The 23,690-nt window shown below is 50.9% G+C and overlaps 1 protein-coding gene across 2 annotated transcripts in view; it reads right to left on the reverse strand.

Annotated features, from left to right (window-relative positions):
• The window catches only part of PELI1 (pellino E3 ubiquitin protein ligase 1), a 69,077-nt gene that overhangs the window by 20,250 nt on the left and 25,137 nt on the right, over window positions 1-23,690 (reverse strand). Inside the window, exon 1 of one of the 2 annotated variants that reach the window (XM_077315584.1) lies at window positions 7,754-7,997. The exons of the other annotated variant lie outside the window; for it this stretch is intronic. The gene's annotated coding sequence lies outside the window, so the exon portion shown is untranslated. Of the gene's footprint in view, window positions 1-7,753; window positions 7,998-23,690 lie in introns of those variants that run through there. 2 annotated transcript variants of the gene reach the window in all.

The following is a 23,690-nucleotide window of genomic DNA, read 5'->3' on the forward strand; positions in this document are numbered from 1 at the left end:
ACATTGAGAGATAAAAAAACAATCCAGGCTCACGCCCATTCAGTTTAAATAGGACTACAAATTCCTCATATATTTCCTTGAACGTGTGAGTCTGGTTGAGAACCTGTCAAATTTGGGCGGCAGGCCTATGAGTGAGTAGGCGAAGAATGGAGAGCCCTAATATACTGATAAAACATCCTGAAACGTTTGAAATTGTCTGGCAAGAAGGCCCATGAAGCAGTCTTCTACTGGATGGTCCACTGAGGAGTACCGTCCATTTAGACCGCCCATTGGCTGTCCAGGTCCCCGGGTCCTTTTCACAGGAGGGTCCCTCCAGTCCAGCCTCCCGTCTCACCCAGGGGCCAGCCAGTTCCTCTGCAGGGCCAGCCACAGGGCAGGGAGGCCGAGGCCTTCCCCTGAGAAGACCCTCAGAAGAGCCCTGCTGGGTCAGATGAGGGAGGGTCCCTCCAGTCCAGCCTCCCGTCTCACCCAGGGGCCAGCCAGTTCCTCTGTAGGGCCAGCCACAGGGCAGAGAGGCCGAGGCCTTCCCCTGAGAAGACCCTCAGAAGAGCCCTGCTGGGTCAGATGAGGGAGGGTCCCTCCAGTCCAGCCTCCCGTCTCACCCAGGGGCCAGCCAGTTCCTCTGCAGGGCCAGCCACAAGGCAGAGAGGCCGAGGCCTTCCCTTGAGAAGACCCTCAGAAGAGCCCTGCTGGGTCAGGCCAGGGAGGGCCCCTCCAGTCCAGCCTCCCGTCTCACCCAGGGGCCAGCCAGTTCCTCTGCAGGGCCAGCCACAGGGCAGAGAGGCCGAGGCCTTCCCAAGAAGACCCTCAGAAGAGCCCTGCTGGGTCAGGCCAGGGAGGGTCCCTCCAGTCCAGCCTCCCATCTCACCCAGGGGCCAGCCAGTTCCTCTGCAGGGCCAGCCACAGGGCAGAGAGGCCGAGGCCTTCCACTGAGAAGACCCTCAGAAGATCCCTGCTGGGTCAGGCCAGGGAGGGTCCCTCCAGTCCAGCCTCCCGTCTCACCCAGGGGCCAGCCAGTTCCTCTGCAGGGCCAGCCACAGGGCAGAGAGGCCAAGGCCTTCCCTTGAGAAGACCCTCAGAAGAGCCCTGCTGGGTCAGACCAGGGAGGGTCCCTCCAGTCCAGCCTCCCGTCTCACCCAGGGGCCAGCCAGTTCCTCTGCAGGGCCAGCCACAGGGCAGAGAGGCCGAGGCCTTCCCCTGAGAAGACCCTCAGAAGAGCCCAGCTGGGTCAGGCTAGGGAGGGTCCATCCAGTCCAGCCTCCCGTCTCACCCAGGGGCCAGCCAGTTCCTCTGCAGGGCCAGCCACAGGGCAGAGAGGCCGAGGTCTTCCCCTGAGAAGACCCTCAGAAGAGCCCTGCTGGGTCAGGCCAGGGAGGGTCCCTCCAGTCCAGCCTCCCGTCTCACCCAGGGGCCAGACAGTTCCTCTGCAGGGCCAGCCACAGGGCAGAGAGGCCGAGGCCTTCCCTTGAGAAGACCCTCAGAAGAGCCCTGCTAGGTCAGGCCAGGGAGGGTCCCTCCAGGCCAGCCTCCTCACACAGTGGCCAACCAGCTGAGGCCTTCCCCTGATAAGAACATAAGAAGAGTCCTGCTGGAGCAGATCAGAGGTCCATTTTGTCCGAGGCCTTCCCCTGATGTAGCCTCCCGGCCCTGGGATTCAGAGGGTTAGTGTCTCTGGATGTGGAGGTTCCATCTCTGTCACATTGGCTAGTAGCCATTGATGAGACTCCTCTGTGTCTCTTAAAGCTGGTTACTCCTGTGGCCATCGCTACCTGAAGGGCCTAAATTTCCTAGGGTGGGCGACAACACGTCAGACCCCCTCCCCCACAAGAATGGCCATTCAGAAATGTGTGAGGCCACAGGCCTACAGAGAGGGTCAATTCCTGTTGGCAGGAAATCCTCTTCCCAGGAAAACAGTGTAAACTCCACCAGGACAGGTGAGAATGGAGCGAATTATTCCAGCAGGGCAAACCGCTATATTTTATCGTAAAATATTTTAAAATAATCAGTGTTCCTAAAGGGGGTCCTTTGCTCAGGGTCTCAAAGTTGGGGAGACAAGGATAAAAAAAGAAAAAAAACAGACAGAACATTTTGCTGTTATGAAAGACAACAGCTGATCCTTCTCTGAGGAAAACCATGCCACCCTCCTACACATTCTCTGTGATGTTCTCGGCTTCCCACACAGAGACACACACACTGTGCTGGCATTACAGTCATTTCCCCCCTTCCCCAACACACCAGGGAGCTATTTTTAAACTACAGGGATGACATTAGCATAACACCTACCCTTAAACTGAGATTCCACCCTGCTGTGGTCTTTCTCTACCCCTCGCAAAATCAATTGTCCCAACTTGGATCTATCTAAAAGTCATGCCGAGGCTTCCTTACTGGGGAGTCAGCACCATTTATCACAATGGGACTTCTTTCTGAGCAGAAGGCTTTAGGGCTGGGCTACGACTGTCACATTTAGAAATGTCTCTTGGCCATGAACTGGTCAGACGTCTACATTTGGCCCACTATGTTGGGGGGCATTGTCCTGATTCCCTTCCCACCCAAAAAATCACCTCCACATCTTGAAGCCACATCATGTGATACTGTGCCTAGGGTTGCCAGCTCTGGGGGTTTTGGGGGTGGAGCCTGAGGGAGGCATGCCCTGGGGAGGGGGAGGGACTTCAGTGGGGTATAACGTCATAGACTCCACCTCCCACCTCCCATTTTCTCCAGGTGAAAATCTCTGTTTCCTGGAGATCAGTTGTGACTAGGGTTGCTAACCTCCAGGTGGTGGCTGGAGATCTTCTGGGATTACAACTAATCTCCAGGTGACAGAGATCAGTTCAACTGGAGGAAATGGCCAAGGGGCTTGCTTCAGCCCACTTACAGTGACCCCATAGAGGCTTTGTTCTTGTTGTTGTTGTTGTTGTTCAGAGGTGGTTTGCCATTGCCTGCCTCTGTGTAGTAACCCTGGACTTCTACGGTGGTTCCTCACCCAAGGATGAACCAGCGCTGACCCTGCTTAGCTTCTGACAAGCTAGCCTGGCCCATCCACACCCATCAGAGCTGCTTGATATTAATTATTCCAGAGGGGAACCCACTTTAGCATGTTCTAGCAAGACCAAGCAGAAGTTCAAGGGGGTCCTTAACGCCGACGAACATTTCTTTCAGCATCAGCTCTCTCACTTCCATCAAATGCATACAAACTAGGCAGATCCTCCATTAACCCCCAGGGGGCAGCACAGGACCCCCTGAAATGCCAGTACAGGAAACATGAATCATGTGACAGGAAGAGGTGGTGTCCCAGTCTGTGAAAGGTTAACAAAAAGGGAAATGTCTGTTGGCCTACTGGGGCTGTGCCATAAAGTCTCTAAAATATAATGCAGTTATAAAAATATCAGTATTTATTAATAACAAAGCTTAAAGCCTCTCAAAGGCTTTATACATAGCCTCAGATAAAATCCCACCCTGTGAACATACTAAAGCAAACCTGTTTTGGCGTTGTCCCCTTTATCAGTGGTCCGGCACCCATTTAAGTGCCACATTCAAGAAATGTACAATGGATTTTGTAACATATTAGCTCGGCAGGGGTAGTCAAACTGCAGGGGTAATCAAACTGCGGCCCTCCAGACGTCCATGGGCTACAATTCCCATGAGCCCCTGCCAGTGACTGCTGGCAGGGGATCATGGGAATTGTAGTCCATGGACGTCTGGAGGGCCGCAGTTTGACTTCCCCTGCTTAACGGGTTCATGGTAATCACAGTCCATGGATATTCGGAGAGCCACTGTTTGGCCCCTGCTGCCAAAGGGTCTACTCTCCTAAGCAGCCATTTCCTCCAGGGGAAATCCCTTCCTGACCTTTGAGTTGAAGACCACAGTTCTGCTAGGAGAGGAGAGAGACAGGATCTAGTCACCCAAGGGAAAGGCAGTCAAGCATTCTGAAGTATGGTATAGGTCAGGGGTAGTCAAACTGCGGCCCTCCAGATGTCCATGGACTACAATTCCCAGGAGCCCCTGCCAGCATTCGCTGGCAGGGGCTCAAGAGAATTGTAGTCCATGGACATCTAGAGGGCCACAGTTTGACTACCCCTGGTATAGGTAGTCATAACTGACCTTACCAGCATTCCTGAGGTCTGTGTCCACAGGGCAGGGAATGTGCGTTCAAACCAATTCTCCGGCCCTTCGGAATGCGCATGGCATCTTCACCCACTCCAACTGCACTTGACAAGAAGTTCTGCAAGGAATCCACTTGAGCCTGTCCAGTGGGGCTTACTTACAAAAAGATATTCAGAGAATGGCACCATGAGGCAAGAGGGTCCACACATTAAGAAGAGCTCCTCACCGTGCACTGGCTTGCTCAAAACAGGTACAGGGGGCAGAGTGGGTCGAAATATTCTTTACTAAAAGTGTTCTGTCCAAATTAAGGGGCTGGGGTGGAGGAGACAGATTCAAGTCCAGCAACACATCAGGGCCAAACCTCATGATGGATGGTCACCGTGAATCACCCACACAGTCCCTACCCAGATGCCTGGAAGCAGTGACAGAGGTCCTGTCCTTCAAAGACAGAGGTCCTGTGGTTTGGTAGGAAAGGGCCAGGAGGGGAAGTGTGACTGCCCTACCTGGATGCACACTCAGCCAGGAACCTCTTGGTGGAGGAACAAGTCAAGAGAGTTAGCTTTGCAAGTGTTCTTCTACCTGCACCAAGTTAAGCTACTAGCGCCCTACCTGGCCCCAGAACACCTAGGCACAGTGATCCAGGTGATGGTCACTGCTAGGCTGGGTTTCTGCAACTCACTCTATGCAGACCTACCCTTATCTCTGACCCAGAAATTCCAACTGGTTCAGAACGCAGCGGCCAGGGTCCTTACGGGGAGGCCTTGGAGGGGCCACATCCGGCCTGCACTTCGACAGCTGCACGGGCTACCAGTTGACTATCGGATCAGGCTTAAGTTTTTGATAATCACCTTCAAGGCCACATGTGGTCTGGGCCCCGAGTACCTGAGACATTGCCTCTCTATGTCCCCCAGAGAGCACTATGCTCCACCAACATCAACAAGCTGGTGATCCCTGGCCGAAGGAAGCTCGCTTGACCTCAACCAGGGCCAGGGTTTTCTCTGCCCTGGCCCCACCTGGTCGAATGAGCTCCCAGACAACATCAGGGCCCTGCCAGAGCTAAAACAATTCTGCAGGACCTGCAAAAGGGAGCTCTTCCTCCAGGTTTTCGGTCGAGGCAAATGAATCTACTACCCACTAGAGTCCAAATGCCCCTGCCACCATCAAGCTGCACCCACAGAAGAAGAACTGAACCATGGGGCAGTAAATCTATACTGTTCCATTATTGAATGTTAAATTGTAAACTGTTCAATTTCTGGCACAAGTTCCTATTGTTAAAAATCAGGAAGCTATTATATTGTACTGTATTATGAAAGTTTCAGTGTAAACCGCCCTGAGCCACAAGGGAGGGCAGTACATAAATATGATTTGGGGGATATAAGCTTTTTAATAGTCAAAGTGCCCGTCATCAACTTTGAAAGTATCTGACGAAGGGATCTCAAAAGCCCATACCCCTTAAAACATTTGGCTGTTCTACTACTGACCAACCACGGCTATTCTCTGGAACAGGGGTAGTCAAACTGCGGCCCTCCAGATGTCCATGGACTACAATTCCCACGAGCCCCTGCCAGCGAACGCTGGCAGGGGCTCCTGGGAATTGTAGTCCATGGACATCTGGAGGGCCGCAGTTTGACTACCCCTGCTCTGGAACAACATCCAACTGGGTTCACTTCGACCTCCCTGAATGTTCATTCAGTCAAAAAGAAAAAGGCAGTTCTGTGAGTCAGCTGCCGGGAGGATTCACACCCGTGGGATTATATTAGAATCCAAAACAGATGACTATGATTCCCTCGGCCTCCTCATCTAACCCGCTTAAGCCAAGCCCGTGTAAAAATGAGACATGAAAGGTAGGTAGTTAGCACTGTTTCCAAAATGACTGTGGCCTGGAGTCAGGTGATCAATTAGGATGACTGTAAGTCGGTAACAGAAGTATTTAAGGCTCTACGACAGGGATGCCAGCTTCTAGGTGGGAAGTGAGGATCCCCTGGAATTACAGCTCATCCCAAGACGACAGAGATCAGCTTTCCCTCAAGAAAAGGGATGCTTTGGAGAGGGGACATGGGGGCCTTGCATCCCCCCGCGGTCCCTCTCCTCACCAGGCCCCATCCCCAAATCTCCAGGAGTTCTCCAACCTGCAGCTGGGAGCCCGAACCACCCCACCCCACTCCCTGCTGGTGGACAGGGAAGACCTGGCAACCTTACAAGCATGAATAAAAGTCAAAAGCTTTGTGTGCTTTTTTAATGATGGTTTTAACATGGGATAGGGTACCCATGCACAGAGCAGGATGTTTCCCGCTTCCGCCTCCTGCTGCGAAACCACTGAAGCTCCCCCAAATTTTGTTCCCCCAGATCCTCAAGAACAGCACCGGAGGCAAAGCCACGGTCTGAATTGGGAAGGAGGAATCAGAACAAAGCACTTCTGCTCACACCTGTGCTCTTCTGCCAGAGGAATTGCCTGCTTGATCACCTGTCTGCATGTGCCTGGCCTCTGGCCTCAAAAGCAAAGGTACAAACTCATGCACCAAAACCTATCCTACAGAAATTAGTTGCTTCTCTTTTACGGGAGTGAAAGCAACACTTTTTGGGATCCTGCAAAGAAAGAAACTCTCTCTCCTTACTCCCAGCATGCCCTTCTTCTTCTTCTCCTCCTCCTCCTTCTTCTTCCGGTGTCCTGAGCTTTCCCCTTTCCTCTGAATTAGTTCCTTGTCTACCAATTTCTGGTTTCAGATTTCCTTCAAAACAGCTTTTCTTTCCCTCCCACTACAAGGTGTGCACACTCTGCAACCACAACAGCATGAATGTGTGTGGGCACGGTCACACGGCAGCCAAGCACAGAGAACTTTGTCATTTGGCTGATAAAGATTTAACCTGTTCATTGTCTCCTCTTTCATCAGTGCACTAAATCTCTCTCTCTCTCTCTCTCTCTCACACACACACACACACACACACACACACACACACACACACACCCCTATATCCCTCCCATCCTTCTCTACTTGAGGACTGCTTCTTCCACAGGTATAGATCAATCCGCTCAGCAGCTGATTAGAAATCAGCCATCTCAGAAACAAACCGCAGGAAGCCGCTCTAGCTAGGAGCCCACCAGAAGAAGAGCCCCCCCACCAACTGTGTCAAGAAGAAAAAGTGGCCACTGCTATTCAAGTAATCAGTCATCTTGGTGCAGGGAAGGGGTTAATGTCTTCGGGACACAAGAAGAACAAATCTTACATTTTCAGATGTATCAGATGGAATGTGAGAAATCCTGATTTGCTTCATATTTCTCTCTGATACATACAAAAGTCTTTCAAGAAACTGTTTAAAATATCCGAGCTGGATAAAGCATCCCTATATATTTCGCAGTCCACAGTTCAGTACGGCGGCAGGTTCTCTTATATCTGTATATAATCCGGCGAAACTTTTCAGAATGGAGTGTTTACCCTCACCATCTCCCCCCCCCCCCACCGTTCTCCATCAAGCCCAGGTGAGAGATCCCAAGCAAAGCATCCTTGGCTCCCATTCTGCCAAACAAGCCCAAGACAGAAACTGCCCGGTTAGATTTCATTAGAAGCCACCCACAGGGTTGTGACAGAGACATTCTTGAAAAGCCCTTGAGCCGATCCGGAGGACCCCTGCAATCTGCTAAAGTACTTACCGGCTCCTTGCTCCTTAATTTCCCCCTTCTTCCATCGCGAAATAGCCCAGGAGAGAAGGAACTTGGCTCCCTGATCTCCTTTAAAAAACCCGAATCACACCCAAAGAGCGGGGGGTGGGTGGGAAATGTGAGCGCCTTAATCCACAGGCACGCGTCCGAGACCCAGCTAACTCCGCAGCCCAAAGCGTCTGCTTCTGGGTTCTTTTGATTTAAGCCGCTGGGGTTATACATGCTGCTGACTGGAGAACGGGGCGGGCCCGGCGTGACGCCAGGCGAGGTAAACACTTGAGCACCGCCTCCTGTCATTGGCTGGAGTCACAGCTGGCATCTCCTTGGCTTTCCCCAGAGCCATCTCCGGCCCCAAAAGGAAGAAAAGGAAGTGGGGGGAGGGGGGGCTTTTATTTTTATTATAGATTATAATATTTTTCAAAAAGCCTCCAGACGCATGCTGAATGCCCGGCCCCTTGTCAGAATGGCCGCCTCGCAGGAAGAGACAGAAAATGATCTATTTCCTTCTCGCCCTGCGTTACATAACTGTACTGATCCACGGCACATTATTTTCTTTGAGGGGAAAAAACGGCATTTGCTAGACTCACTCACTTTCTTCCCCTCCCGCGTCGCCAGCCACATGCGCACGCCCTGGGAAGGAGAAGAGCCACACCAAGAAGTGCCCGAGGCACATGCGCCGCTGAATCAGAGCCGTGTCATGACATTCAGGCCGTTCCACACATGTGCGCACCTCTATTTATTTTAAGCAATTAGGAGCCACCTTTCTTGCCGAGGGAGCTCAAGACAGATAAAAACAGAAACAAACATAAAAACCAAGACTTGAAATTTTGAAATCACAACCCGACTGCTACTAAATTTAGCCACACATGGTTCTAAATGAAACCATCTTCCGATGGTCTCCTAAAGAGTGAAAGCCACAGGGCCAGGCTAGGGTGGCCACCCCTGGGTGGGAGATTTTGAGGTAGAGCCTGCGGGAAGGCAGGGTTTGGGGTAGGGAGGGGAGGGGAGGAGCCTCAGCAGGGTCCAGAGCAGGGGTAGTCAAACTGCAGCCTTCCAGATGTCCATGGACTACAATTCCCATGAGCCCCTGCCAGCATTGTCCATGGACTACAATTCTGGAATACAACGCTAATAGTAATAGTAGAGTGAGGGACCACCAGGTGCTCCCTGGAGGCTAGAAACCCTAGCCCAGGGACATACCCCTGAGGAGACTGTTTCATCACCATGGGGCCACCACCAAAAAGGCCCTCTTTCATGTGCAAAATAAGCTTCTCTAGTGACTGCAGTTCTTTTTTAAGGTAGAAAAGTGACTTTGGGCCCTCTTTGTCCCCAACAAACACAATGGAAGGCCTTATCCCCACTCCAATTTCAACCGGAATGGTGGTTTGGCTCCTTTACGGACCCCCATCTGGTGTTTATCGGAGCAGGCAGGGGGGAGATGCACGATGATTAATAGAACACCACCCGCCGCTAAAGACAGTCCATATGGCTTACTATTTCTGAGGGGGGCATTGAAGCCTGGAGCTGCCTCTAACTTATGGAAGGCAAGAATAACAATTTTTTAAAAAGGAATTAGCCTTTCCCAGGGACCATCTGCAACTATCTGCCACACCAAACCCGGACAGCTCTGAACCAGCTCTGAACCTCCTGTTTGACTTTTCAAATACAGCAAGAAAGCCTTGCAGGTAACATCAGCAAAAGTAGTATGACAATTATCTGGACTTCCACCCTGCCCTACTCACTGTTCAAAACCGATTACACACCAAACTACAGCAGCAGCCTCTCTCCAAGGGGCTTCCCATCACCTTCCCCTTCCTCTCCCTACAACAAACACCCTGTGAGGGAGGGGAGGCTGAGAGAGCCCTGAGATTACTGAAGAAGAAGAAGAGTTGGCTCTTATATGCCACTTTTCTCTACCCGAAGGAGTCTCAAAGTGGCTTCCAGTCGCCTTCCCTTTCCTCTCCCCACAACAGACACCCTGTGAGGTGGGTGAGGCTGACAGAGCCCTGAGATTACTGGAGAAGATGCCGCTTTTCTCTACCTAAAGGGGTCTCAGAGCATCTTACATTCCCTTTCCTCTCCCTGTGAGGGAGGTGAGGCTGAGAGAGCCCGGATATTACTGCTTGAACAGCTCTATCAGGGCTGTGACTAGCCCTCGGTCAGCCAGCTGGCTGCATGTGGAGGAGGAGCAGGGAATCAAACCTGGCTCACCAGATTAGAAGTCAGCACTCCTGACCACCACATCAAGCTGGTATAGAAGGAAGACCACTAGGGAAGGCCAGGTTGCCATGCAGAGGTAGGCAAGAGCAACCCACCTCTGAATGTCTCGCCTTGAAAATCTTACGCCAGCCTTTTTGACCATGGATGAACCCCTAGATCAGGGGTAGTCAAACTGCGGCCCTCCAGATGTCCATGGACTACAATTCCCAGGAGCCCCCTGCCAGCATTCGCTGGCAGGGGGCTCTTGGGAATTGTAGTCCATGGACATCTGGAGGGCCGCAGTTTGACTACCCCTGATCAAGAAAAACATTCCAGGCTTTGAGTAGCCCCTGCAGTGGTGCCAGGCCCCTTCAGAGAAGTGGGCATGGGAGTAAGATGCAGGAGCCAGGTCATGTAATGTTTCCCCATGGTGGAGAAAGAGACGAGGCCTGAAGAACAACAGGGGCGGTGAACTCCAGGGACATCTAGGGAGGTCAGTGGCCATCTGAACTTCTGGGAAAGGCAGCGGTTGGGAATTCCTGTCCTACACGTTCACCATCAATTGGCTGCCCCTTGACCACGCTTCCCACCCCCAGTCAGTAAGCTTGACTCTGAAGTACATTCACCCCCTTTCCTAGCAGGTCTTAAAGACCGCTTGTGTACCTGGTCACAAATCCAGTGGAACTGCCCACAATGCTAACACGGCAAGAAGAGAAAGTTACACCTGTGAAGTAAGAGTGCCGCGGAAGAGGCGGCTTGTGTGCGTCAGCCTTTGGCTCGCTGGGACTGATTCCAATGAAGCCTGGGTTTTTTTTCACCCCTTCACCTCCGCCCAAAGTCATGCCTCCCCTGGGCAAGATGAGTAAGATTGTCAACCTAATCAGAATGGAAGCAGAGTTTTGTCTACACCCATCTGACCTGGGTGTAAGTGATCACACACCAGCTGGAGAACAGGCCCGGCCAGGTAGGCTAGGCACCCTGCCTGCAACCAGGGTAATTAGCAAAATATGATGGAGTGTATCTTAGAGAGAGAGAGAGAGAGAAATCCGGGAATATCTATAATCTTAAGACAAATGTTCAGACTGCCACCAATATACTGGCTATGCCTGCTTATAGCTAATCTTAAACTTGCCCATTGATGAAACCAGGATGAAACCTGCTTTCATCAATGAAACCCATTGATGAAACCAAACTAGAATGATCTCAGGAGCTAAATGGGAGCGTGTTCAGAGAAGGGGGACTAGGAGGATCAGGGTGGAGTCCAGGCCTTACGAGGAGAGGCTGGGAGAGCCGGGGATGTGTAGCTTGGAGGGGAGCTGTGTTTAATAAAGGTAGACCTGCTGAAGAGGGGGCCAACTTGTTTACAGGAGATTTAGATCAAGGACTAGGAGCCATGGGTTCAAATTATGGGAGAGAAGTTCCACTTTATTTTATTACAATTTAAAAATAATTATTAGAGAGCATTTTCTGAGGGTTTGTAGATGGAGTATGATGCCTCAGAGGGTGGTGGACTCTCCTTTGTCAGATGTTTTGTCGGGAGTGTGTGTCTTTTAAGTCCCCAAGAAGGAAGGGGGCTGGACTGGATGGCCCTTGGGGTCTGATTCGGGGTCCTCCCTATTTGGCTGAGGGTATCGAGGGTTGCTGTGCAGAGGCTGGCCGTGGCCAACCAGCTCTGTGGGTTCTTGCCTTGGAAACCCTGCAAGGATCGCTATAAGCTGGATGCGACTGGCGGCAATGTCCATCACCAGGCAGTGAGCTAATGATTCACAACTGTGGACGGCATCGAACCACAACATGCATGGCAAGTAGGGTTGCCAACCTCCAGGTGGCAGCTGAAGAACTGCTATTATAACTGACAAGATCAGTTTGGAGGACAGACAGACTCTTTGGCACAGGGGTAGTCAAACTGCGACCCTCCAGTTGTCCATGGAATACAATTCGCATCAGCCCATGCCAGTGAATGCTGGCAGGGGCCCATGGGAATTGTAGTCCACGGACATCTGGAGGGCCGTAGTTTGACTACCCCTGCCTTTGGCATTATACCCCTTCCCAGGCTCCAAAATCTCCCCCAGAGCTGGTCTCTCCTATGTTTCATCGCCATATCGTTGTCACAGCTGTGGAAGAACACGGCATATGGTGGGTCCACCTCTGTCCGCGGGGGGGGGGGGGGGTCGGGGGCGGTCTTGTCTTTTTGTCACAGAGGCTGTTCCCCTCCCCCGCCTGCCAGTGAAGTGGGAGACATTTGCCTTGAGGCAGAGTAAGCACAGACACCCCCTTTCGCTGCACAATTTTTCTAGCACCTGCTCATACTGACTAATTCATTTTCGGCACCTTTACACCCGTGTGAAATTCAGAAACAGAAAAAGACCAAAGACGAACGAGGTTTTTGTGGTTGTCGTTTTTGTTTTTCAGTTCTTGGCCTGGAGAAAGTGGCTGCACTGGAAAGTGGACCCTGGGGCGTTATACCCCGCTGCGGCCGCTCCCCTCCGTGAGCCCCGCCCTCCTAATCTCCAGGCGTTGCTGGGCGGCCCTCTCGCTCCTCCTTAGCGCTTATCACGTGATGCTGGGGCCTGCCTGCTTTCGTCTCCTGGGCTCCCCTGGCGGCTGCTGTGGCCGGCTGGTTCGAAGACTAACTCAAGGGGGAGTGGTTGGGGAGGGCGGAGGGGTTTTTGAGGCTTTAGACGGTCTTTGTCTTATAGTAAGTTTTACTGTTGCAAACCGCCTGGGCCAGCTGGGCTGGGAGCAGTGGCATAAAAGTAGAACGAACAAACAAACAAACAATACTGCCCTGGGAGGCAGAGCCGACCAGAAAAGGTCCAGCAGCGAGATCATGCGTCTCGAGGGCTGCCAGCTCTGGGTTGGGAAACATCTGGAGACTTTGGGGGTGGAGCCAGGTGTGGGCGGGATTTGGGGTGGGAAGGGACCTCGTGGACTGCAGTGGAGCCCCGCCTCCAAAGCACCCATTTTCTCCAGGGAAGCTGATCTCTGTCACCTGGAGGTGAGCTGCAAAGCCGGGGGATCCCCAGGCCCTGCCTGGGGACTAATCAAAAAAGGTAAGCAGAGTATCTTCAATCCAAGGTACACTATCACCAAAGACTCTATGGTTTTACAAAACCTGCATGGATTGGCCTTGTAAAATTACGGCATCTTTGGTGATGATTCCATTTGATTCCAGATATTCTGGTTTCCTCTTTTGAACTTCTACTGTACGATCCCCTCTTTTTGGCTTTTGCCCACCTAAGGACTGGCATCCCTATGCATATCTTTAGTCGTAACTCTTCAACTTTTCAAGGAGAAACGCTCTTTAACAAGAAGCCTTTGAACCTGCACTGCCAATCAGACTGTGGCTGGGCAATCGGCCCACCTGATCCCTCCCAGTTTGAGCCTTCTGGGATCGTAAGAGGCTGAGGGGCATCTATGGCAAGTTTTCCAAGGGGCAGTCATGTGTTCCTCTTGAACAGTGTCCCCTCTAAGCTATGTGCATTAGTGACTGCTCCTTCACATAGGAAGCCCCACTCAGCAGCTCGATGTTACCCTTGAAGTTGATCCAGAAGATTCAACTGGTCCAGAATGTAGCAGAATGCGTCTCCACTGGGATCCGGTGGAGAGCCCACATATGACCTGTGCTCTCCCGGCTGCACAGGCTCCAGACTGAGGACCAAATCAGATTCAAGGTTTTGGTTCTCACCTTTACGCGCAGTAATGGGTTTAAACTTCAAGTACAACGATATAGGCTAGATATCAGGAAAAGATTTTTCACAGTCAGAGATGTTCAGCAGTGGAATAGGCTGCCTAAGGAGGTGGTGAGCTCCCCCTCACTGGCAGTCTTCAAGCAAAGGTTGGATACACACTTTTCTTGGATGCTTTAGGATGCTTAGGGCTGATCCTGCGTTGAGCAGGGGGTTGGACTAGATGGCCTGTGTGGCCCCTTCCAACTCTAGGATTCTATGATTCTTTAAAGCCCTAAATGGTTGGGAACTTTGTATCTTTGGGACCACCTCTCCCACTGCGTTCCTCCAAAAGTCACTAAGGTCTAGGGACCAGAACTTGCTCCAGATCCCTCTCCCCAAAGAGATTAAACAGGCCTCAGCCCAGGACAGGGTCTTTTCGGTCCTGGCCCTTGCCTGGTGGGACACTCTGCCAAATGATATCAGAGCCCTGCAGGACCCTACAATTCCACAGGGCTCGTAAGACAGGCCTGAACTGACGCTGAAATCCACTCTGACCATTTCCAAAATCACAATATCCACCAGTTTGATTAAAATATACCCACAAGCAGAATTGTAACCAATCTATGGGAGGCAGATATCAATTGTTGAAAATATTATTATCCTGAAATGGTTAATCCGGATGGTAACTTTCACCTGAGTAGCCTCTCACAAAAGCATTCCATACCCGAATGGATGGGATGCTACGAAGCAAACACAAAACTATTTTATGTCCCATATATCCTGCAGTTCAGGGCAACGTGGGGTGGACAGCCAAGCAGATTCAGTACTTGGATGGGAGACCATCAAGGAAGACTCTGCAGAAAAGGGTCACAACAAAGTACCTCTGCCTCTCCCTTGCCTTGAAATCAAAGATCAGCTCACCTGGAGAAAACGGCCCTTCTTGAGGGCCTTAGATCCCACTGAAGGCCCTCCTCTCCCCGACTCCCGCTCTCCTCAGGCTCCCCCCCCCCCCAAATTCTCCAGGTATTTCTCAACCTGGAGCTGGCAACTGTAGAATAAGCACATGCTTCGATACTGACCTCCTGCTGAACTGGCCCAGCCGGCTTTTCTCGCAACCCAATTATCCAATCTGGGGAAATCTAGCAGGCCTCAAATCTGCAAGCTTGCTTCTTGCATCATGATGTGCAGTCAAATGGGCCGCTGTGTGTGCACAAGGTGTATTGTTGTACTGATGCTGAGAAAAAATAGGCTCCCAGCTGGTTTACCAGCTCTGGGTTGGAAAGCACCTGGAGACTTGAGGGGGGCTAGCCAGGAGTGGGCAAGATTTGGGACGGGGAGAGACTTCAGTGCTATATCATTTCTATTTCTCTCTTAGGGGACTGATTGTTTTTGTCTGGAGATGTGCTATAATTCCAGGGGATCCCTAATGCCAAGCCATAACAGGCCATACCACCACCCGGTTGGCCCTTGGCCGGTCATTTACACCCCAGGTGACATTTCACAGCTCTCTACGCCAGCTAGAACTCCAGGCTGAACATTCCCAAGTCCCTCAACCTATCTTCATAGGGCTTGGTCCCTTGACCCCAGATCATCCTTGTGGCTCTCCTCTGTACCCTTTCAATTTTATCTACGTCCTTCTGGAAGTGAGGCCTCCAGAACTGCACACAGTACTCCAGGTGTGGTCTGACCAGTAGATGATAGATAGATAGATAGATAGATAGATAGGTAGGTAGGTAGGTAGGTAGGTAGGTAGGTAGATAGATAATCTCTCTCTGATGGGAGAGAGTAAATGGCCTGAGAACACCCAGCAAGCTTTCATGGCAGAGCAAAGATTCAAACCCAAGTTTCCTGGATCCTTGACCACATGGTGTACCCCATGGGCTCTCATCAAAACACTATCATAAACATCTGATGACAAATGGGCAGGCTGGCCTACGCACCCCAAACACCACCTGTGCCTAGGAGAAAGGAGACATCAGCCTTTCAAAAACAAAAACGCTATGAAATTCAGTTAATGTCGGAGCCCTCCAAATAGAGTAGCCAACCCCCCACCCCCACGCGAGGGATCATCTGGGGGCACGTACCAGAAGCAGAAGTGAGGACAGGATCTGTTGCCTGCAATGGGGCAATCTTACTTCTAGAGGGTACCAAAAGTGTCATAATCATACCAGCACCTACGGTTATGTGTGCTGGCATCCAAATTGGCCATTCCAGGCCGATGCGATCAGCCTGGTACGGCCGACTTGGACGTTGCCGTGCACGACCCTACTGGCACCATTTGGGCGACCCTCTTTGGCAGAACTCATTTCTGTCAGAGTTTTTGCCAAAATACCAGCACTGCATTGCCTGGAGGGCCCTTGCTTGCTTGCTCATTTATATACTGCCCTCCCTTGTGGCTCAGGCAGTTTACAATTAAATTTTTTTCATGGTACACTACAAGGAACATTGCAATGGGGAACATGCAACATTTTAAATGGTGGAGATTGTAACAATAAAATAATTAACACAACACATGGAATTAGAGCATTTAAACACCACAACACAGCGGTTGCACATTGCTTGTGGCCCTGCGATTTCAATTTTTCCATGTGCAAGACGTAGCTGATGGTGGGAGGGGCCTCTGGATTGGTGGAGTTCCTTCACTGGCCCCAACCAAAAGCCTGGTGAAAGAGCTCCATTTTACGGGCCCCGCAGAATTGTTTTCACTCCACATTGTTGGATGGGACTGGGGAGAGAAGAGATGATGTCACTTCTGGCACACACCGAAAGTGATGTTGCCCATCACGGGTGACACAGCCTGGACCTCCCTCCAGCTGCTGGAGAGTTCCTCCCATCCTCAGCCAATTGCTAGGAGGGACCTGCCAACCCCGCCTCCAAACCTCCACTAAAAATGACGGCCTCCAAGCAACAGCTATATTTAAGAGACAGTATAGGCCTGAGTGGCCCAGTTGAGCCTGATCCTGCCAGAATCCCTGGGAGATCACCAAGTCAGTCATCGCCACATTATGCAGAGTTAGGGCCCTGATCTACCTACCCACATTGGGGAAGGTCTCCACAGGTTCTGGAGCAGCCTGTACTAAGCTGGGACTTTTAATGGGGGGGTGGGCGTGAGGGGTAGGAAGGACATGTTGCCACAATACATTTGCCAAAATTGCTGAACGTGTTTATGTGAATATGAGTTGATTTGTGATTTTTCTCATTTCCTGGCAAGATGTGGACCTGACTAGCACCCGATCGGCAAGTTCATCCCCGTTGCCAGGCCCTGATATGGCCTTTCCTCCCTGTCTTTTCCACTCCTCGGTGCTAACCGGGCTCCTCGTTCCTGTCACCGATGGAGGGCGTAGGCTTCCGGGGCCTGGTTCTTGGCTTCCTCTCAGTCCCTGAAACGGCATGGTCTACTGGTTCCCTAGTAACAAACTCTTATGACAGTTTGGTTCCCTTGGATTCCATCTGTTGGAAATTCGATTCTACATTTGGACGTTTTTTCAATATGCAAGGAACATGGAGTGAATATTCAAGGGTACAGGCGTATATTTATTTCATTTATAGCCAACAGACAGCCAAAAGTCATATCTGAATAAACAAGATAAGAGTATTTAGCTGTAAGAAGCTAGGGTACAAACAATACATATTCATCTTTGATATGTTGGGTTGAATCCAACAAGACTTTCCCAGGGTGAGAAAGAAGGCTCCCTTTGACCGCTGATGGGGCTACGATGATTCTATTCTATGATGTGGGGTTGCCAGCTCTGAGCTGAGAAACACCCGAAGAATTGTGGGCGGAGCAAGGGGAGGGGTGGTTTGAGGAGGGGGTAGGGCCTCAGCCTTATAGTTGACCCCTGAAAGCTGCCATTTTCTCCAAGGAACTGATCACTGTAGCCTGAAGGTCAAATGAAATTCCAGGGAATCTCCAGCAACCACCTGAGGACTGTGTTTGCAGAAGGAAACACCTCCACCGTGCCCACCAGGTGTGCCCATAGCCTGTATGCATGAACTCCATGATGGTAGGCCTACCTAGAAACCCAGGACAATGGCAGCCACCCCAAATCCAACTGCCCGAGAAATCAGCGCCAAGAGATAAGACTCTTCTTAATATAAACACACCCGTTCATCTGCTCATGTGATGTGAGTGTCCTGCATAGTGCAGGGGGTTGGACTAGATGACCCATGAGGTCCCTTCCAACTCTATTATTCTATGATTCTATGATCTGCTGCTACTGAATGATAGAGACAATGCCCACAACTGATCTTTTACAGTGTAATCCTATGCAGAGTTACACCTTTCTGATTACAGTGTCTTCAATGGACCCAACTCTTCCTAGGATGGCACAACAAGTCTGTCAAGGGCATTTACACTCATCTGAAGACCACAAACACATTCATGGATAGAAATGCCATCCATTGCTTATTTAGTTCAATAGCATCTGTCAGATACACTGTACCTGACAAAGTGTGCAACGCACACAATAGCTTGTACCTGGAGGAAAATGTTGTTGGTCCTAAAGTTGCCACTGGACTCAAACCAACCTGGCTACCCACATGAATCTATCAGTTGCTCTTAGTAAGCAAATGCTTTGACTGTGCCCATGGGCTATGCAGCCATTCGGACCACTCCAGCAGGATTCCATCTTCCTTCTTGCGACCTTTTTCTTTCATGCCGATTAGTAGGCTTGCCCTTGGACACTCACGGGGGATGGTGAGTCCACAGGGTTGCCAGATCCAGCTTGGGGAATGCCTGGAGATTTGGGGATGGAGTCGGGAGAGGACAGGGACCTCAGTGGGGTCCAAGGCCATTGAGTCGGCCCTCCAAAGCATAGAATCATAGAATCATAGAATCATAGAGTTGGAAGGGGCCATACAGGCCATCTAGTCCAACCCCCTGCTCAACGCAGGATTAGCCCTAAGCATCCTAAAGCATCCAAGAAAAGTGTGTATCCAACCTTTGCTTGAAGACTTCCAGTGAGGGGGAGCTCACCACCTCCTTAGGCAGCCTATTCCACTGCTGAACTACTCTGACTGTGAAAAATTTTTCCCTGATATCTAGCCTATATTGTTTTACTTGAAGTTTAAACCCATTACTGCGTGTCCTCTCCTCTGCAGCCAACAGAAACAGCATCCTGCCCTCCTCCAAGTGACAACCTTTCAAATACTTAAAGAGGGCTATCATGTCCCCTCTCAACCTCCTTTTCTCCAGGCTGAACATTCCCAAGGCCCTCAACCTATCTTCATAGGGCTTGGTCCCTTGAAGCATCCCTTTTCAAGTCCATTTCGGGGAACTGATCTCTGTAGCCTGGAGAGGAGCTGTTATTCCAGGGGATCCCCAGGTCCCACCTGGAGGCTGGCATCCCTGCCAATAAGGATGTGCTGGCAGGTTGTCTAGTGAGCCCAGAAAGTGAGCATGACTCTACAAAGAGAAAGATGTTTGGCATCTGAAGGTGCTGAAGACCTGGATAAAGGCTAGTGGCAAGCGAGATGTTGGGAGTGCCATCCTGAGCGGAGTCACACCCTTTTAAGCCCATGGACTTCAACAGACTGTGAAAGGAGGAACTCTGATTAGGATGGCTCTGTCAGCACGCTGGAAACGTGCGTCAACATTGTGTGATTCCAGAACGATTTGCGAGGGTCTTCCTAAGTGGCCACGGACGCTGATCTCCCTCGGACTCTCTGGAGCTTAATGGGCAGGCAGGTGGCCAGCCGTTCCATTAGTGATCCAAGCCGGGCCTTAACCACTTCAGCCGGCCAGTTCACAGCCAGCTTTCCTGTCCAGCAGCCAAGTGCAGTTGACTGTATGTGCAAGGAATTCACTCCTCCCGAGCCAAGGCAAACCAGTTTATGGAGCCATTATGGGAAGCACACAGTGACAGATGAGCTCTCACTTTTAGGCTTAATTAACTTCCATGGAAGCAACGGGTATCTCGCAATACATATTTAAACTATCAGGCACCCTGGAGACTGTCGATACTTGGGCTGAGAAATCCCAAGATATTTCAGCCATGGGACTCTTGTTGTTCTATATTTGCAATTAAACAGCAAACCAGAGATTTGGGCCAAGCTACTGGAGGACTTTCAGGATAAGGACCTCAACCAACCCCACACGTTCTATGCCCCCATTTCAGGGCTTTTAAAAGCAATATGGAGCTACCAATGTTTGTCTCTCATACGGAGTCAAGCCACTAGCCCAGAGTCCCCAGTCTTTTTGAGTCCAAGAGCACTCCATTTGGGGTGCAGTCACAAAATGGTTTCCGTAGCTTGCCCTTCACTCACACAGCCAAGATCCTTGCTGCTGCTAATGCTATTGACTTTAATAAAAATCTGGACAGCCTATTAGATCTCCAGTGACCAATCAGAAGCCTTGCTGAGTAAAAGCCCACCTGGACCTGCCTACTTTCTAAAAAAAAACCCCACTTCGCAGGTTCCCAGAACGTTGTGGAGGGTACCACAACGGAAGCCCCGCCCTAGTCCACCTAGGCCAGAATCCTGGACCTGCAGGTGACCCTCGAAGGAGACCTCTAGGAGAATAGCTATCCGCTTGGCTGGCTTCTGTCCCTATTTATTTTGCCATTGCAAAATATCACCAGCAACATTTCCCACAGAATATGGCTGGCAGAGACTAAATTAGAAGAGGGTGCCTAGCAACTTCGGTCACTTCACAATATGGCAGCTGGCACCCTTTGTACCAGTCGGGTATTAAACACGATCACTTCCCCCTGAGCTTTTGGAGAGAGGGAAGAAAAAAGGAGCCAGGAGCCTTTGTCTCTGCTGGCCTCAGTTTCCACTTGCTTAAACCACGACAGTCCTTTGGCTACCAAAGCCTCAGCAGAAACCAGGGGAGAAAAGACAATTATTTCAGGCAACTGCTCATGTATAGACCACCGCCACCTCTTCCCCAAATTTACATAACTTTGCAGGAATCGCACACATCAATGAACTACCAAGAATTGCTGTTCACTCTGGCCCTGATGGCACCTGAGTTTTAGCCACTGTGTGATACACAATGTTGGACTGGATGGGCCCTCGGTCAAATCCAACATGGATTTTCTTATGTTTTTAAGGAAGGAAGGAAGGAAGGAAGGAAGGGAGGGAGGGAGGGAGGGAGGGAGGGTGACAGACAGGAGGGAGGGAGGGAGGGAGGGTGACAGACAGGAGGGAGGGAGGGAGGGAGGGAGGGAGGGAGGGAGGGAGGGAGGAAGGAAGGAAGGAAGGAAGGAAGGAAGGAAGGAAGGAAGGAAGGAAGGAAGGAAGGAGGGAGGGAGGGAGGAAGGAAGGAAGGAAGGAAGGAAGAAGGGAGGGAGTTTTGTACCCTTTTCTCTACCATAAGGAGTCTCAAAGTGGCTTAGAATTACACCCCCTCACTCTTCACTGGTGGTAGGTAGGGCTGAGAGAATACTGAGCGAACAGTGGCCAAGCCAAGGCCACCCAGCTGGCTGCATGTGAAGGAGCGGGGAATCAAACATGGCTCTCCAAACTAGAGTCCACCACTGATAACCACTGCATCCCACTGGCTCTCTCACCAAGCAAGCCTGCTTGAGATTACGTTTCCCATAATATCTGCTGATCATTAGGGCTCTTAGCAAGCAGAAATGAAAAGTGTACCATTCTCTCTTCTCCCCACAAAACCCCCCAGCCCAGAAGCACAATAGTTCTGCCAATGAAAACAACTGGGTTTAGGGATGCAGCCTCCAGGTGGGATCTGGGGATCCCCCTGAATTACAGCCCATCTCCAGACTACAGAGGTTGGTTTCCAAATGGACACGTTGGGGAGCTGACTCCATAGCATTGTACCAGGGTTGCCAGATTCCAGGTAGTACCTGAAGATCTCCTGCTATAATTGATCTCCAAAAAGAAGAAAACCTCGCCTTGCGGTCTGTCCGAATTATTCCTTTATTCAAACAAATGCCTACGTATTGTTCAACTGTAATTGAAATATAAATATTATATTTTGGTAGCTACTAGTATACTGTTATACTGTTTGAATAAAGGAATTTTGAAGAAGGGGCTGAGGTCCCTCCCCAAACCCCACAAGCTTCACCCCCCAAATATCCAGGTATTTCCCACCCCAGAGCTGACAACCCTAATTCTACGCCACTGTAGTCCCTGCCCTCCCCAGGCACCATACCCAAACCTCCAGTTCTTCAACCTTGATTTGGCAACCTTAACCCACCAGTGACAGGGGGGACAACCCTAACGGGGCATGTCTAGTTTCATCGGCTTCATTTTCCTCTGCTGGTAAGGAGATGTTGTTCTTTCCTATGACCTTCCTCACGATGAGGCAAACAAAGCTGCCAGTCATACACAACACAAAAGGACTCCTGGTGCCCACTTATGACTCCACAATGCTTACACCACCTACTTCCTCAACAGCCCTCAAGAAAGATCTCCTTGGGAGAGGCCCACACACCACCTGCTTCAAGACTGGGTGATCAGCACCGAACACCCACTCCTTCCCGATGCCTGGTAAAAGGATGGCAGAAAGGTCCAGCCTGCACAATCCTATAGAGCAGGGATAATCAAACTGCGGCCCTCCAGATGTCCATGGACTACAATTCCCAGGAGCCCCTGCCAGCGAATGCTGGCAGGGGCTTCTGGGAATTGTAGTCCATGGACATCTGGAGGGCCGCAGTTTGACTACCCCTGCTATAGAGTGAAAGGAGAAGAGACACACAGCTCTGGCGGGCATAAGTGAGGATCAAAACACAGGACTTAAGTTGGCGTAGCATTAGAGCACCCCATGGCACCCTCTGGCACCTGGCTTCTCGCTGAACATTGGCGAGATGTTTGGCTGTGCGGATTTCCTAAAATGTTGGGTGGGCAAGATCTGCCACCACAGCACAGAGGCTGACACTGTGTGACTGAAGGGAAGCGATGGCAGCCATTTTGTGGCTGTGCTCACTCGGCAATCTCCGAATTCCAAAGGTGCCTGCAGGCGAAACAAGACTGGGGACCTCTGCATTAGAATGCTGGGCCAGACTATCCTGAGTTCAAATCCCCATTCACCAAGATGCTCATGGGATGACCTTAATGTGGAGCTTGGAGAGAGACCTCAGCAGGGTCCCAGAGAGTGCCAGAGAGTTAATGCTCCAAAGCGGCCCTTTTCCTCAGGGGAACTGGTCTCTCTAGCCTGGCACTCAGGGCTCATTCCAGGAGCTCTTCAGACCCCTCCTATAGCTTGGCAGCCTTACCCATGTGCTATAGACCCCCCGCACGGAGGCCACTGAAAAAGTGAACGGGGAGAGGTTGTAAGCCTGAAGGGTTCAAGGCAGTACTTGCTCCTGGTTTCTCAAGCACAAGCAAACAGTGTCGTGGACACTATTTTTATGTATAGGAACAGCATAATAATCATTATTAATTTCTGTCGGACCTTCTGGAGAGAGAAGAAAACAAGCCTCCACAGTCTGAACAGAAATCAAACAGCAGTCTTAGTATGAAAAAACGGCTTGCACCAAAACATCTTTAACAGCCCGTCACTGCGGAAAGTTAAATGAAAGGGTGCGCATAACGCAAACCGCTTCCAAAGAGGCCTGGGAAGAATGTGACCTTCAGGAATCTCTGAAGGACACTCAAAGAGCTTCTTTTGCTTGTCTGCATATTCCGAGGCAACTCCTCAGGCCTGCAGGATGCTGAAGAAGTGGAGATTGAGAACACGCAGCCCAAGACATCTTGGCTTAGGCTTTGAAAAGTCTGAACGCAGAGCATCTAGGCCAGGGGTAGTCAACCTGTGCTCCTCCAGATGTTCATGGGAATTGCAGGGCAGAGGAAACCCTCCAAAACAGCTATTCCATCCCCACCCCTCACTGGGGACTCTACTGCCTGGAGGTCAGTTCTCATAGCGTAGGATTGCCAGGTCCCTCTGGCCACTGGCAGGGGATGGGAAATCCAGGTGGGGAAAGGGGAGGGTGGGCACATCAGTTGGGTACAAGGCCACAGAGTCCCCCCTCCAAAGCCTCCTTTTTATCCAGGGAAACTGATTATCTATAGTCCGGAGATGAGCTGCCACTTCAGCGGGATCCCCAGGTCATTGGACAGATTCTTTTTTTCTCATTTGTTTGATTGGGGTCGTC

This window comes from Paroedura picta, chromosome 1 (genome assembly GCF_049243985.1).
Source record: "Paroedura picta isolate Pp20150507F chromosome 1, Ppicta_v3.0, whole genome shotgun sequence".
NCBI lineage: Eukaryota > Metazoa > Chordata > Lepidosauria > Squamata > Gekkonidae > Paroedura > Paroedura picta.